Source organism: Pleurodeles waltl, chromosome 3_1, assembly GCF_031143425.1.
Source record: "Pleurodeles waltl isolate 20211129_DDA chromosome 3_1, aPleWal1.hap1.20221129, whole genome shotgun sequence".
NCBI lineage: Eukaryota > Metazoa > Chordata > Amphibia > Caudata > Salamandridae > Pleurodeles > Pleurodeles waltl.
In genome coordinates, this window is record NC_090440.1 from 361,273,224 (window position 1) to 361,290,343 (window position 17,120).

The following is a 17,120-nucleotide window of genomic DNA, read 5'->3' on the forward strand; positions in this document are numbered from 1 at the left end:
GTTCCAGCAAAGATCACGGATTCGGTTGCAGGCGGCGTCACCGGATTCAGCAGCGGCGTCGGTCCGAAGTCGATTTCCTTGGATTTCCACCAGCTTTCATTTCAAGGGCCCAGTGACTGGATAGGGCACTACTTGTCAGAGCAGGAGTCTCTCCAGAGACTACAGGTGCTGGCAGAGAGAAGTCTTTGCTGTCCCTGGGACTTCAAACAGGAGGCAAGCTCTAAATCAATCCCTTGGAGATTTCTTCACAAGATGGAAGGCACACAAAGTCCAGTCTTTGCCCTCTTACTCTGGCAGAAGCAGTATCTGCAGGATAGCTCCACAGAGCACAGTCACAGGCAGGGCATCACTTCTCCTCAGCTCTTCAGTTCTTCTCCAGGCAGAGGTTCCTCTTGATGTCCAGAAGTGATCTAAAGTCTGTGGTTTTGGGTGCCCTTCTTATACCCAATTTCTCCTTTGAAGTAGGCCTACTTCAAAGTAAAGTCTCTTTTGAATGTGAAATCCTGCCTTGCCCAGGCCAGGCCCCAGACACTCACCAGGGGGTCGGAGACTGCATTGTGTGAGGACAGGCACAGCCCTTTCAGGTGTAAGTGACCACTCCTCCCCTCCCTCCTAGCACAGATGGCTCATTAGGAAATGCAGACTACACCCCAGCTCCTTTTGTGTCACTGTCTAGTGTGAGGTGCACCCAGCCCAACTGTCAAACTGACCCAGACAGCACAATCTTAAAATCAACTTTACTAAAAGATGTATTTTTATATTGTGGGCTCAGAGACCCCAAACTCCACATGTCCATCTGCCTCTAAAGGGAATCTACACTTTAATCAGACTTAAAGGTAGCCCCCATGTTAACCTATGAGAGAGACAGGCCTTGCAACAGTGAAAAACTAATTTAGCAATATTTCACTGTCAGGACATATAAAACACATCACTATGGGGGTCATTCCGACTGGAGCCGGCGGAGTTGCTGGTGTGCGACGGGTGCAGTGGCACCCGTCGCGATTTTCAGTGTCTGCTAAGCAGACACTGAAAATCATTATGGGGCCCCCAGGGGACCCACGACACCCGTTCCCGCCATCCTGTTCCTGGCGGTTTTTACCGCCAGGACCAGGATGGCGGGAAGGGGGTCGGAATCCCCATGGTGGTGCTGCGAGCAGCGCCGCCATGGAGGATTCTTCGGGGCAGGGGTAAACCGGCGGGAAACCGCCGGCTCCCCTTTTCTGACCGCGGCTTTACCGCCGCGGTCAGAATTGCCCCGGAAGCACAGCCAGCCTGTTGGCGGTGCTTCCTCTGCCCTCCACCCTGGCGGTTTCAAACCGCCAGGGTCAGAATGAGGGCCTATATGTCCTACCTTAACCGTACACTGCACCCTGCACTTGGGGCTACCTAGGGCCTACCTTAGGGGTGTCTGACATGTAAGAAAAGAGAAGGTTTAGGCCTGGCAAGTGGGTACACTTGCGAGGTTGAATTTACAGTCAAAACTGCACACACAGACACTGCAGTGGCAGGTCTGAGACATAATTACAGAGCTACTTATGTGGGTGGCACAACCAGTGCTGCAGGCCCACTAGTAGCATTTGATTTACAGCCCCTGGCACCTCTAGTGCACCTTACTAGGGACTTACTAGTAAATCAAATATGCCAATCATGGATAAACCAATCAACCATACAATTTACACAGAGAGCATATGCACTTTAGCACTGGTTAGCAGTGGTAAAGTGCTCAGAGTTCAAAAGCCAACAGCAACAGGTCAGAAAAAATAGGAGGCAGGAGGCAAAAAGATTGGGGATGACCCTGCATAAGCAAAAACGTCCAACACAGACATACCAACATCCACTGTCTCCACTGTGGCCCCCTCCTCCTCCTCGTCCACCTCCCTCCCAGTTTCATCTACACTCACACCTGCATGCACTACATCCTCATCCACTCCCCCATCACCAGCACACCTATCAGCACACGTCCATCACTGGCAGTCACCACCCCCACTTCCATGCACACGTCCCCTGTGTCCTCTCCCACAGTGTCTGTGCCCCCTCCTCCCAAAGTACACAAACGCAAGCACTCAGACACCCAACAGCCATCCACCTCACAACAGCATCCAGCCCAAGCACCTGCACCCAAACACAGTAGACAGACACCTCCTACAACCATTGCCTCTACCTCCACTCCCAACCCATCTCCCTCTTCCCGCACCAATGTCCCTAAGAAGCTTTTCCCTCCACCTTTGTCCTCTTCCCTAGCCCTTCCCCCCGTCCCTTATGTCAGGCCAGGGTGGTGAGAACCCAGCCAAGAACCTCAGCCACCCACTGCACAGTAGTGTCCACAGCTACACCAGGTGGGAGAGGATCCCAGGCACCAGGCAGCCACACTGATAGGGTGCCTGCACCAAGTGCTGTAAGGAAGGGCATGGAGGCACCCCCAGCTGCTGCAAAGAAGGGCAAGGAGGCACCCATAGCTGGTAAAAGGAAGGGCAAGGAGCAATCCCCAGCTGCTGCCAAAAGGAGCAAGGAGCCATCCCCAGCTGCTTGCAGGAAGGGCAAGGGGCCTGCACCAGCAGGCAAAAAGGACAGGAGGCCTGGTGCTGGGACTCAGTCAGAGCCCCCACCGCCATCCTTGGTGGTGCAACCATCTGAGGCTGCAGGGGATGGGCTGGAGCCTCCCCCCACCACTGCCAGCACCGCCACAAGCACCACTGCCAGCAGCAGCAGCCCCAGTGGGCAGCTGTCCGAGGATGCAGCAGAAGGGCTGGAGCCTCCCCCCACCACTGCCAGCACCAACACTAGCACCCCTGCCAGCAGCATCAGCCTCAGTGGGCAGCCGTCCAAGGCTGCAGGGGAAGGGCTGGAGCCTCCCCCCACCACTGCCAGCACCGACACCAGCACCGCCACTGCCACCACTGAGCAGCTGTCACCGTCGGCGGACAGTGTGTAGTCCTGCATCCATGGGCTGTTGTGCGTCCTGGCCCCTGCAACTCCTGTGGGTCTGACACCCAGGTGAGAGACTGTGACTTTGCACTCCCCAAGATTTGCTTCACAGGGCACAATGCCCCCTCGAGAACCAGTGGAAGAAGCCCTCCACTCTCTCCATCCTTCCCAGGATGAAGCTCACTGGGCACAATGCCCCCTCCAGAACCAGTGGAAGAAGCCATCCACTCACCCCATCCTCTACAGGATGAAGCTCACTGGGCACAATGGCCCCTCAGAACCAGTGGAGAAGCCATCCACTCACCCCATCCTTCCTAGGATAAAGTTCACTGGGCACAATGCCCCCTCCAGAACCAATGAAATACGCCATCCACTCACCCCATCCGCCACAGAATGAAGCTCACTGGGCACAATGCCCTCCTCCAGAACCAGTGGAGAAGCCATCCACTCACCCCATCCTCTACAGGATGAAGCTCACTGGGCACAATGCCCCCTCCAGAACCAGTGGAAAGCCATCCACTCACCCCATCCTTCCCAGGATGAATCTCACTGGGCACAATGCCCCCTCCAGAACCAGTGGAAGAAGCCATCCACTCACCCCATCCTTCCCAGGATGAAGCTCACTGGGCACAGTGCCCCCTCAAGAACCAGTGGAAGTAGTCACCCACTAGAGAGACTGTGGCCTTGCAGTCCCCAGGACAAGTCAGTGGGTAAATCACCCACTTGAGAGACTGTGGCCTTGCACTCCCCAGGACTAAGCACAGGGCATATTGCCCCACCAGAGCATGTGGGCAGGTCACCCACTTGAGAGACTGTGGCCTTGCACTCCCCAGGGCAGAGCACAGGGCATGTTGCCCCCTCCAGAGCATGTGGGCAAGTCACCCACTTGAGAGACTGTGGCCTTGTACTCCCCAGGACAGAGCACAGGACATGTTGCCCTGTGCAGAGCATGTGGGCAAGTCACCCACTAGAGAGACTGTGGCCTTGCACTCCCCAGGACCGAGCACAGGGCATGTTGCCCCCTCCAGAGCATGTGGGCAAGTCACCCACTTGAGAGACTGTGGCCTTGCACTCCCCAGGACAGAGCACAGGGCATGTTGCCCCCTCCAGAGCATGTGTGGCAAATCACCCACTTGAGAGACTGTTGCCTTGCGCTCCCCAGGACCAAGCACAGAGAATGTTGCCCCCTCCAGGGCCAGTGGTGTTCCATCTTCCGGCTGAGGTCCCCCCCATTCCCCGTCCCTCTGAGGTGCCTGTCTATTTCCGACCTGATGCCCCTGCAGTGTTCTCTCCGTGTTGTTGCAGGAGTGAGGTTGGGCCTTGGACTTTGTGATGTGGCCCTGTGGCCCACGGACATTGAGGACTGGACAGTGTCCCTTGCATTGTAAATATGTATATACTTTTTGATTTGGATGAACAAATTCCACCTATATTTATCTGATTACAGCCTTTTTACACTATAGTAGTTGTCCTTGCATTATTCCTGAGGGTTACGCAGTGGATATGTAATGTTAGTGCATCTGCTTGTGTGTATGGTGTTGGGAGTGTTGCATGTGTGTGTCACTCTCTTTTTCCTCCCCCCCTCGCCTGTGTGCTAGGAAGCAGTTCTCACCATGGTCGTCTTCGCCGGCGTTGGTGTTCATAGTGGAGCAGAAGGTAGAAGGGCATGGGGAAGACATGCAACTCAGGCTCCATGGTGGCGTGGTTCTTCTTTGAGTGTCCAGAGGTGAGTCATTTCCCTTCTGTGCAGTGTTTCTGCCAGGCTTTTGATGTCGTTGGTGCCGCCCCGGAAAAGGTGGCGGATTGGACTGTCATTATATGGTGGGCGGTACATTGTCTTCCACCTGGCTATTGCCGGTTACCACAGTGGTGCCTGTTGGTTTCGCCTTGGTGGTCGGTGTGTTAAAGTGGCTGTCTGTCTGAGCGGTTTCTGCTGTGGTCGTAATTTCATATTTATTACTGCTGGCGGTATTACTGCAGCTTTGTTACCAACCGCCAGGGTTGTAATGAGGGCCTATGTGTCTACTGGTTAGGTGGGGCATTCTGACCTGCAACAAAGAGCATTTAGCGGGTCAGACATTATTGCTGACTCAGCACACTACCTCAGGACTCATGTCAGGCTGTGTAATGAGTGGGTATCTGCCTCTTGATATGTGGCATGTGACATGAGGACTGACAATGTGTTAAAGTATGTGGATACATCTTGCTTGTGCTACTGAGCGTGTTCTCATCAAAGATTAGCTTGCAATACATGAACGAGAACCTGCTCACTAGTGCCCACTTTTCACTGTTTTAAATTAGCAGGCATCCCGACTCTGAATGTAGCAGGAGTGGTTTTGAATCGGGTCGTTTGGGATGAGAAAAAAGCATTTTCGTATGTACAGCCCCATTTTTGCGTTTCTGTAATCTATTTACCAAATCGCAAAAAGAGTTTCCGAGTCGCAATTATGAAGGGGCGAACCCTTCCTAAATGTGAGTCACAGTCCGATGTATGATTTTTTTGTGACCGTGACTTTTCATTTTTGTTTTTGAAAAGCATTCCGTTTTCCTTTAAGGAAAACGAGCTATATTAAAAAAAAAAAAAAATACTGCTTTATTTAAAAGCAGTCACAGACATGATGGTCTGCTGACCCCAGCAGGCCATCATCCCTGTGAGTGCCGCCATTCCCCATGGGGTCCCAAATTGTGACCTACCTCATGAATATTAATAGGGTAGGTCATTTGCAACCCCATTGGGAATCGCAAACGCTGTGAAGTACACTGTTGTACATATGGGTTTGCAACTCACAAATGAGCTGCAAATTCCGAGTCACAAAACTCGGGGTCGTACATCTGGCCCCAAGTCCTTCTAATAGTATCACACTTGGGCTGCAGGTTATAAAAAAGACACTTGTTATGAACTTTAAATAGGTTTATGCTACAAGGGTTTTAGAAAGTGGAGCTTGTTGTGTAACTTGCGATTGCACAGAGCCCTAATGTTTTCAAATTTGTTAAGCATGAAAACTAGTTATCGTGTTTGAGGGCATCACAGGAAGTGATATCACATTTGACATCAATGGTAACACCATAAATGATATCAGTAAAATATTAACAAGATGATGTAAATGTTCAATAAATAAAATAAAGTCCACTATAAAGTAGACTACAAGCCTAGAAATGTAGTGTATCAGCACTCTGACATGTCCAAACTGGCCTCTTCCATCAAGTTAATTAGTCTGTAGAAGTACTTAAATTGAGGGTGGATGGCTTCCTGGGGTGTCTGCAGCTCCCTAAGGCTGTTTTGTGTGTGGTAGAGCTCTAAACGGAGTAGACCCTTGTTTTCTTTTGCCTCACCAGTTCGCATTCCTTGCGGTATGTTGTTTCTTCCTTGTGTTTAGGCATCTTTCTGTTTCTTTACGATGTCTGCAGTGTCTTTTTTATTATTTTGTTTGCAGTTTTATGTAGCTCAAACTCAATACGACGGTATTGGACAGCATTTCTTTCAAGTTTTATATAGCACAAACTTGATACAAAGATATTACAGTGCTTTACATGTGCACTGGTTACATTCCACAAGAACACATTAATTGTTGGTAGCAAAGGGAGAGTAAGGCGGTCATTACAACATTGGCGGTAAAAGCCGCTTACCGCCGTGCAGAAGACCGCCAACACACTGCCGCAGCCGCGGAATTTCGCCACAGCTATTATGACCCACATCTCGGAACCCGTCAAAATTCAGATACCCACACAAGTCCGCTACAACAAAGGTCAGTGATAAACTGGCGAAAACAAAACCTCCACCGTCACGCCAACAGAAATACGCCCACACTATCACGACCCACGAATACACACACATCTACAAAACATCCCCACATTGGACGATTCAAAATACACACACCTGAGACACATACACACACCACTCCCACACACCCATTACAATATAAAACTCCCTCCCACATCACCCACAAACCCCCACGACAAAAAATCCAGAAAGAAGGCCAGAGAGAGACACCACCAGCAAGTACAACAGCATCCACAGGCACATAACACCATCACCCACACAACTTCCACGCACCTCACACCACACACCACTACATATCACCACACTTATCACCACACACTCCACCCCACACCTCCTCCCCCACAACTAACAACATGGGAGGAGCAGGTCTTGGCGATTCTGCATCCTGAGGGCCTCGCAGGAGTTGAATGGACTTCATTCAAAGAGTCAAAGCTTTACTATTACATCCCCCACCCTACCTGCATGCTATCACATACCCCCACCCTCACCCTCACTCCCAGCACCCCAACTCCTCACATATGTCCCAACATCACAAACCACCCATCCCAACACCAAGCCCTGCATGCAACAACAAAGCATGGACACCCATCACCAAAGCATGCCCACTGCACATACCCATACACCCCCCTAAACCATCATCACACAAGGTCCCACACAGGAATGCAAGCACTGGGGTACACGGTCACCCACCCATTGCACACCATGCCACACACAGATGCAATAATCATGCCTTTCCAACCCTGCAGGGCCCCTACCCAACGTCACCAGACAGGAGGGTCCAGGCATGTCCACTCCACCCACAGAAGAGGCCCACAGTGATGACAGCAGCTCTGTCCAACTGGATCCAGATGACCAGCCCGGACCATGGGGACCTCTGGACAGTCGGTTCCCCTCACACAGGCACAGGCCACCACAGACCTTACCACCTCTGGAAACACCAGCACAGCACCCACCCAGCGGGCCCATACCTCCGTCCCCAGGACACGTCAATCAGCTGTGTGTCCACCACTACAGGGAACCCAGGATAACCCACCACCCCAACAACAACAGGGACCTGGGGGCAGTGGCAGTGGGCACACGGTCCAAGGGACGGAGGCCCAGGAACACAGGGGAACTGGGAGGGGTGCCATGCGACAGGGGGCGAACAGGCCAAGGGAACCCACTCTCCACAAGGCCCTCTCCTCCATCATGGGAGCATACCACTACTCCCAGGAGATGATGGCAACGGTACTGGCCAAGTTTCAGGAGACCCAGCGCATGCAGAAGGAACAGTAATTGGGCTTCAGGGAGGAACTCAGAACCATCAGCTCCACCCTGGGCACCATCGTAGGGGTGCTGAAGGAAGTACTCACCACCAGGAGGGACACTGTGACACTACAAGGGGCCCCTGACACTAGCATGGAGGATGAACTGCACACCACCTCCACCGGCGCTAGTGGACAGGACGCCCCGCCACAGGACCACCACACCAGCACCCCACCCCCTGCAGAGGGAGAACCACGCCGCAAACGGTCCCTGCGATCCAGGAACAAGACAAAGAACGATGCCAAGACCCCGCCAAGAAATTAGACCACCCTGATTCTCATCCTACTGTCCCACTCTGTCACCCTGTCCATAATTAAACTGCCCCAGCTCCATTTCCTATGCCCATATGAGCAATGCACATGTGAGACTAATAGACTGGACTCTACCATGGACACTCCTCCGCCATCACCCCTCACCATTTAACTTCCCCCTCCAATATTTTGCATTTAAATAAACACACCTAAATCACAAAATGATCTGGAGTCTGTCTGTGATTTCGAAATAGTGTATTTGCAATTACAGTGACAAAATGTTTTTGAAATAGTAATGTCCACATACCTATGTCACACAGCTCGAGTCCATGAGGAATTTAAGCAGGTGTCACACAGTGGGACCCACATCTGTGAAACCGGAAGGGAAAGTGACAACTCAGTGACCATACACTGGGTGGAAACTACAGACAGGATAGAGGTAGTAGTGTAAAAGTACATGTAGTAGGCAGGATTGTATTCTTACCTGTGTTTCACTGGAAATATTGCTGGATCACTGAGTCCCTGTTCTGCATGTCTTCTTCCTCTGCTTCATCCTCATCACTGTCCACAGGCTCCACAGCTGCCACAACACCGCCATCTGGACCATCCTCCTGCAGAAAAGGCACCTGTCGTCGCAAAGCCAAGTTGTGAAGCATACAGCAGGCCACAATGATCTGGCACACCTTCTTTGGTGAGTAGAATAGGGATCCACCTGTCATGTGGAGGCACCTGAACCTGGCCTTCAGGAGGCCGAAGGTCCGCTCGATCACCCTCCTAGTTCGCCCATGGGCCTCATTGAAGCGTTCCTCTGCCCTGGTCCTGGGATTCCTCACTGCGGTCAGTAGCCATGACAGGTTGGGGTAACCAGAGTCACCTGCAAATGGCGAGGGACAACTGTTAGACACACACTGACCTGTAGGGAGATACCCAGACAACCATTCCCACTGTCTTGCTTCCAGGTGCTCACCTAATAGCCACACACGGTGCCTCTGGAGTTGGCCCATCACATAAGGGATGTTGCTATTCCGCAGGATGTAGGCGTCATGCACTGAGCCAGGGAACATGGCATTCACATGGGAGATGTACTGGTCTGCCAAACATACCATCTGTACATTCATGGAATGATAACTCTTCCGGTTTCTGTACACCTGTTCAATCCTGTGGGGGGGGGGGGGTGGCAAAGCCACATGGGTCCCATCAATGGCACCTATGATGTTGGAGATATGTCCCAGGGCATAGAAATCACCTTTCACTGTAGGCAAATCCTTCACCTGAGGGAAAACGATGTAGCTCCGCCTGTGTTTCAGAAGGGCAGACAACACTCTGGACAATACGTTGGAAAACATAGGCTGGGACATCCCTGATGCCATGGCCACAGTTGTTTGAAAAGACCCACTTGCAAGGAAATGGAGCACTGACAGCACCTCCATTTGAGGGGGGATTCCTGTGGGATGGCGGATTGCTGACCTCAGGGTACACAGTACACTGGGTACACAGTTCCTGGATTGTGGCACGGTCAAACCTGTAGATGATTATCAAATGTCGCTCCTCCATTGTAGACAGGTCCACCAACGGTCCGTATGCCGGAGGATGCCGCCATCTCCTCACATGTCCCAGCGGACGGTGCCTATGAAGGACAACAGCAAGCACAGAGTCAAACAACTCAGAGGTACGTACCCACAGTTTACACAGAACAGCAATCATACACAAAAGGTGGCCTGTATGTGTGTTGAGACTAGGCCTAGGTATGTGTGACGCAGTTGAAAATGAGGCCATGTGGGCCCCTGAAATGGCGGCTGCCTGACCTCTAAAGTGGGACAATGGGATGTGAGGTAACTGCACTGCCGTTGTACACCGTCACGGTAGGCGGTCGGAGACCGCGGCGCAATGCTGCATTGGTTAACATTGGACCCTCTTGGTCCCAGGAGCCAATGACGATGTACGCTGGCGGTGATGGTACGCACCGCCGCGGACGTGACCACTGCGGACGTGACCACCTATCACTTCAATCACTCGATACCTGATCTTCGACAGGAGAGGACCTACACTGCAAGTGCTGTTGTGACCTCAGTCTGGAAGAGACAATGGCTCATGCGTCTGGGGAAAGGGCCCCTGCCTTCACATCGGAGGAGTTGGAGAAGGTCATTGATGGGGTCCTCCCCCAGTACACGCTACTCTACGGTCCTCCAGACAAACAGGTAAGTACACAGGGTATGGGCTATGCCTGTGTGGAGAGGGCTGGATGTAAGAAGGAAGGGGGCAGAGCGATGCATGCATGAAAGACGGTGAGTGCATGTGCCACATGGCAAGGGTAGGGATGGGGGCCACTCACTTTGACTGTGCAGTTGGTAATGACTTCTCTTCTTCCCCTGTACATTTCATGTAGGTCAGCGCCCACCAGAAGAAAGATATTTGGCGAGCCATCGCCAAGGACGTCCGGACCCTGGGGGTCTACCACAGACGGAGCACCCACTGCGGGAAAAAATGGGAGGACATTCGCCGCTGGAGCAAGAAGACGGCAGAGGCTCAGCTAAGGATGGCCTCCCAACGTGGGAGGGGTGCCTGTCGAACCACGACCCCCCTGATGTTCAGGATCCTGGCGGTGGCCTACCCGGAGTTGGATGGGCGCTTGAGGGCATCACAGCAGACACAAGGGGGTGAGTACACTCTCATTCTGCTGACTTTGCACGCAGTGCAGGTGTCTGGGTGGGGGAGGAGGGCTGTGGGTTTCCCTAGGCCAGGGCGAGTTCCGTAGGCTAGGCCCCTCCGTAAGGCATGGCCCTGTGGCCCCCCACCCCAGTAGAGTGCCAAGTACTGCTAGTCATGCCCCTGTGTCATCTGTGTGTGCAGATGTCGGCCATTGCCTAGTAGGCCATTTACCAGGAATTGCACTGTGGAGCCCAAGAGCGCGGCGTAGTGCAGGGGGCCTCTGTGTCTGTCTTGTCCGCCAACGGTAGCGGTAATGCATGCACTCAACATGTCTTTCTTCTGTCTCCCCCCCCTTTTTGTGGTCTTCCTGTTCTTGTGTGCATTAGCATCATCAGGCGGAGGAGCAGTGGCACCGGAGCACGAGGGAGCTGCATCCCACATGGCCCTGGAGGGCGAGACTACAGACTCGGAATTCACCAGTGGGACGGAGGGCGAGGGGAGCTCCACGGCGGGGACAGGAGCTGAGACCAGCGACACGGACTCGTCCTCTGATGGGAGCTCCCTTGTGGTGGCGGCAACATCTGTGCCCCCCGCATCTACAGGTACAGCCGCCACCCCCCACCAGAACTCCCCTCCCAGCAGCCCCTCAGCCTTCGCCCCGTGCCCGCTCACCCAGGAGGGTGGGCATCACCTTCGCCCCAGGCACCTCAGGCCCTGCCCCAGTCACCCCTGCTGCCCTCAATGAGGAGGCCATTCACCTCCTCAGGTCCCTCACTGTTGGGCAGTCTACCATTTTGAATGCCATCCAGGCTGTAGAAAGGCAGTTGCAACAAACTAATGCATTCCTGGACGGCATTCATTCTGGTCAGGCGGCCCTTCACCAATCTTTTCAAACTCTGGCCTCAGCACTGATGGCAGCCATTGTCCCCGCCTCTAGCCTCCCCCCTCCAACTTCCTCGACCCCGACCCAATCCCCTGTACCTCTGCCTATCCCAAGCACACCATCAGACCAGCCTGCACACACCTCACCACACAAGGGGAGCTCAGGCAAACATAAGCACCACACATCCCACAGGCACTCATGCAAGCAACACACACATGCAGACACACCAACATCCACTGCCTCCACTGTGTCCCCCTCCTCCTTGTCTCCCTCCTCCCTCCCAGTCTCGTCTACACTCACACCTGCATGCACTACCTCTACAGCCACTACGTCCCTCACCAGCACACCCACCAGCACACCCCGCTCACGTGCAGTCACCACCCCCACTACCATTCACACGTCCCCTGTGTCCTCTCCCAGTGTGTCTGTGACGCCCCCTCCCAAGATACACAAACACAGGCACACACCCACCCAACAGCCATCCACCTCATGACAGCCTCCAGCGCATGCACCTGCAACCAAAGTCACCAAACGTACACCTCCTACTACCACCACCTCTTCCTCCACTCCCAAACCCCCTCCAGCTACCTGTCCCAGTGTGTCCAAAAGAATTTTCCTGTCCAGCCTTGACCTTTTTCCCACACCTCCCCCACCCCGCCCATCTCATAGGTCCCGAAGTAGCACCTCAGCCACAACATCTCCCGGACCAGTGGTGCCTGTAGTCACAGGTATGTAGAGTGCACCGGGCACCAGGACAGCCAGTGTGGCACGGAGCCACAGCACAGCCAGTCCCCCACTGTGAAGCATCAGAAGTTGGCCAGTGCCCGGCGGGAGAGGGGGAAGACTCCAGCCACCAAATCCGCTCCCAGGGGTCCCGGTGGGAGTGTTGAGTCAGTTGTGACATCTCCTAAGGTGGGGAAGGGCCACAAGAAACCCAGCAAGTCTGGGAAGAGCTGCACGGCGGAGAAGACCGCCATCATCCCAGCTGACCAGGAGTGCCCCGCCAGCCCCAGCCCGGCTGCCCAGGAGGGCCCCGCCAGCCCCAGCCCAGCTGCCCAGGAGTGCCCCGCCAGCCCCAGCCCAGCTGCCCAGGAGGGCCCCGCCAGCCCCAGCCCAGCTGCCCAGGAGGGCCCCACCAGCCCCAGCCCAGCTGCCCAGGAGGGCCTCGCTAGCCCCAGCCCAGCTGCCCTGGAGGGCCCCGCCAGCCCCAGCCCAGCTGCCCAGGAGGGCCCCGCCAGCACAAGCCCCGCTGGGCCATGAAGGACCACCAGCACAAGCTCCGCTGGGCCATGAAGGACCGCCAGCACAAGCCACGCTGGGCCATGAGGACCGCCAACTCAAGCACCGCTGAACAGGGCACCGCCAACTCAAGCACTGCTGAACAGGGCACCGCCAACTCAAGCACCGCTAGCCCATGAGCGGCAGGGGCACTGACGCAACTGGTTCCGTCACGGGGTGCGTGATGCACTCTGGGCACAAGTCCCCCTCAAGAACCAGTGGAGAGATCCATCCACTACCTCTGTCCTTCACAGGATGAAGCACTCTGGGCACCAGCCCCCCTCCAGAACCAGTGGAGAGATCCATCCATTACCTCTGACCGTCACAGGATGAAGCACTCTGGGCACCAGTCCCCCTCCAGAACCAGTGGAGAGATCCATCCACTACCTCTGTCCTTCACAGGATGAAGCACTCTGGGCACCAGTCCCCCTCCAGAACCAGTGTAGAGATCCATCCACTACCTCTGTTCTTCACAGGATGAAGCACTCTGGGCACCAGTCCCCCTCCAGAACCAGTGGAGAGATCCATCCACTACCTCTGTCCTTCACAGGATGAAGCACTCTGGGCACAATGCCCCCTCCAGAACCAGTGGAGACTGTTATCCACTTGAGAGACTGTGGCTTTGCACTCCCCAGGATTGAACAGTGGGCAACCCACCCACTGTAGAGACTTGAGAGGCTGTGGCTTTGCACTCCCCAGGATGCAGCAGTGGGCAACCCACCCACTGGAGAGACTTGAGAGACTGTGGCTTTGCACTCCCCAGGATGCAGCAGTGGGCAAACCACTCACTGGAGAGACTTGAGAGACTGTGGCTTTGCACTCCCCAGGATAATGCAGTGGGCAAGCCACCCACTGGAGAGACTTGAGAGACTCTGCTTTGCACTCCCCAGGATGCAGCAGTGGGCAAACCACCCACTGGAGAGACTTTAGAGACTGTGGCTTTGCACTCCCCAGGATTGAACAGTGGGCATTGAGCCCCCTCGTGGATCTGGCGTCGTGCACTCATCTGGCTGAGGTGCCCCCCTTCCCTTCCCCCTGAGGTGCCTTTTGTATTTCTAACTGATGCCCCTGCAGTGTTCTCTCTGTTTTGATCGGGTATCGAGTGTGGGCCTCGCCCATGCATTTTGGGCCCAGTGGTCCACGGACTATAAATGGTACAATACCTGGACTTGTATTATTGGTGTATATATTTGTTTAAAGTGTATATATATTTTTGAGTACTGGATTTTAATAGATTACAATCGTTACAATCATTTCCTTTTGTCTTTGCATTCTTCCAGGGGGCTTGTGGGGTGTAACTGTAATGTATCAACATGTATTAGTGTGTGTCTTGTAGTGAGTGAGGGTGCGGGTGGGGGTGTTGCGTGTGTGTGTGTCTGTTTTTTGCCTCCCTCCTCCCCTGTGTCGTAGGTGCAGTACTCACCGTGGTCTTCGCCGCTGGCAGTCGTGCTCCTGGTAGAGGAGCAGGAAGACTATTGAAGGTAGAATTTGGAGTTCCGGTTCCATGGTGTCCTCGTTCCTCATGGGGTGTGTAGAGGTGAGCGTTTTCCTTTTGAAATGCCTGTTTCCGCTGTGTTTTTATCTGTGGTAAATCCGCCCCGGAAAAGGTGGCGGATTGGCCTGTCATAATAGTGTGGCCGGTACATTGTCTCCCGCCTGTCTGTTGGTGGTGACCGCCGCGCTGTTTGTTTGTACCGCCGTGGCGGTCTGAGTGTTAAGGTGGCTGTCTTTGTTGGCGGTTTCCGCCACGGTCGTCATTGCAATTTTTTTACCACAGGCCTGTTTAACACCGTCCGGCAGGGTTGTAATGACCACCTAAGTGATTTGCCTAGAATCACAGGATGTTGAGCCAGCACCGAGACTCGAACCGTGTTCTCCAGCTCCAAAGTCGGCAGCTCTGGCCCTTGCGCCACATCCTCTCCCCTACGGTTCTTTGTCTGGGTCATTTTGGGGCAGTCTGGGAAAAATGTGTGTTTTTTTAATATAGCGCTTGGTAATACAGGTTCTGCAATTTCATAGCGCTGAAAAGCAGGTGCCATGCTTAACAAAATTGCTATAATTCATTTGCATTAAAATTGCAGAGAAGAAGAGGTGAAAAAGCTATGTCAGGAGTGTAATCTGTGACATTCTCGTTCTGTCAAGACCTCTACAGTGGGTGCATTAACCAACTGACTTGAGTAGAGCTTAACACTAGGTGATAGCACATGCTTTTGATAACCTCCAGAGGGTCACCAATCAAGCACAAAAGTGGAGCAAACTCCATCACTTCCTCCTCTCAGAATTAACTGGTGTCCTGGCTTTGATGACAGTCCCCTCACAGCAACTGCGACCTTGCAGATACCTCTTCCAGAAGAGCTGTCTAAAACAGAGCTCGAATAGCACTGCTTCCTGTTTGAAGAGGCACCACCTTGAATAGCCCCCACAGTCATTGTCACAGGTGCAGAGCACTTCCCCATCACCCTCTGGACTCCTGTGTATAATGATCCACGCAATGTCTGTCACCGTCCATTAATGTTTAACCTGCTCTCCTCTTTTCCAACCCCAGGCTTAATGAAACTGCTCCACTAAGTTCCCATGCATCATTTGATGTAAACTCTATGCATTATTTCTGATTGCCGTGGTTATCAAATTCATGGAAAATCAATGTCAAGAAAATATCTTTCTGACCCTATCAAGTGGCTCTTTTCTCACTCCTGCTTCTACTGGTGTTCCTCTCAGTGTTTCACCACACCTCCCAGTGTCTACAGGAATATACCTGTGTTTGTTTATATGGGTACACACCCCAAGAACTTTCTCTCAAAGTCAATCCTGGACAGTAACAGTTAAGACTCCAAGGGCAGGAGATGTTTTAAACAGGAAAACTGTTGTTTCACAAACTGTGGCCACCAGAACCAGCCGCTGCTTGTACTTATGTAACCCAAATGTGTCGCTGTGACTGAAGTCTTTTTTTGTATTAGACAACAAACAAGCAGGGTACATACCAGGCTTGCAGGGTAACCACTCTGTAAATATATTCCATATAAATAATTTTTACTAATTTATCTTATGTAGATATCAAGAAATTCTGACATGGTTCTGGACCTAACTTGGATTCCCAAAAAAAACATACATTTGAATCATTTTCATAGCCTGAAAAAATGCCAATGAACCAGCCCTGTAGGGCCTCACTGGGCACTAGTGGTCTAGATGAAAAAACACTCTATTGCCCAAATTTGAGTAGTCACCCCAACAGAGATAATTCTGACTTAAAAATCATCAGCCAGTGCACAAATGTATGCAACAAAAAGGCACCGTCAAGGCAAGGCCCATGAGATTCAGATACACATATCTGTTCTACAGAGTCCAGTCCTGAGCCAAGGGCTGTCATAAGACTAATACCCTAAGACAGTGCTTTAAATGAATACAGAGTACCAGCCCTTCTGTATTTCCATTTAAAACACTGACCCAAGGTCACAGATGTCGCACCTCTCGAGCCCATCCTGTCGGCCCATCTACCACTGAAGCTCTGTTTCACCAGTCTGCACACATTTGAAGCCTCCTGTTAAGTTAAGCTGCCTTTTCTGTTATTCTCTTTGTATACAATAATTCCTTTAAACATTCAACACACCAGCAGCAGCCACACAGGTGCACTCTCCCCTCATCCCCCCACCGACCTCCTGTGGCCCAGCCCCACCCCTCGCTTTACTGCTGGCTGTGCAAGAAGCAGAAAAATAAAACAATAGTAAACTATCACAGTCAGTTGGGCGACGCTCCTTCGCCATAACGGAGGAGCTGCCCCTGTAACACACAGAAATATATGGCTGCCCCTTTTTCTTTGCTACTAACTCTTTTGACACTTTCATTCTCCCGGTTAAATGGCATAAAGGTGTCTTTCTGTGGTTTGTTTGGTGTTATAAACATTTAGGTAAACACAGTAGAAAGGGTTGCATCTCTAGGGTATCACAGCTAGTTTGTAGGAATGAGGCAAAAATATTCCCAAGATGGCGGCCTTGTTGCGTCCTCTCTCCTGCAGTGACAGGGCTGGGGTAGTTGATGTGGCTCCTGGCAT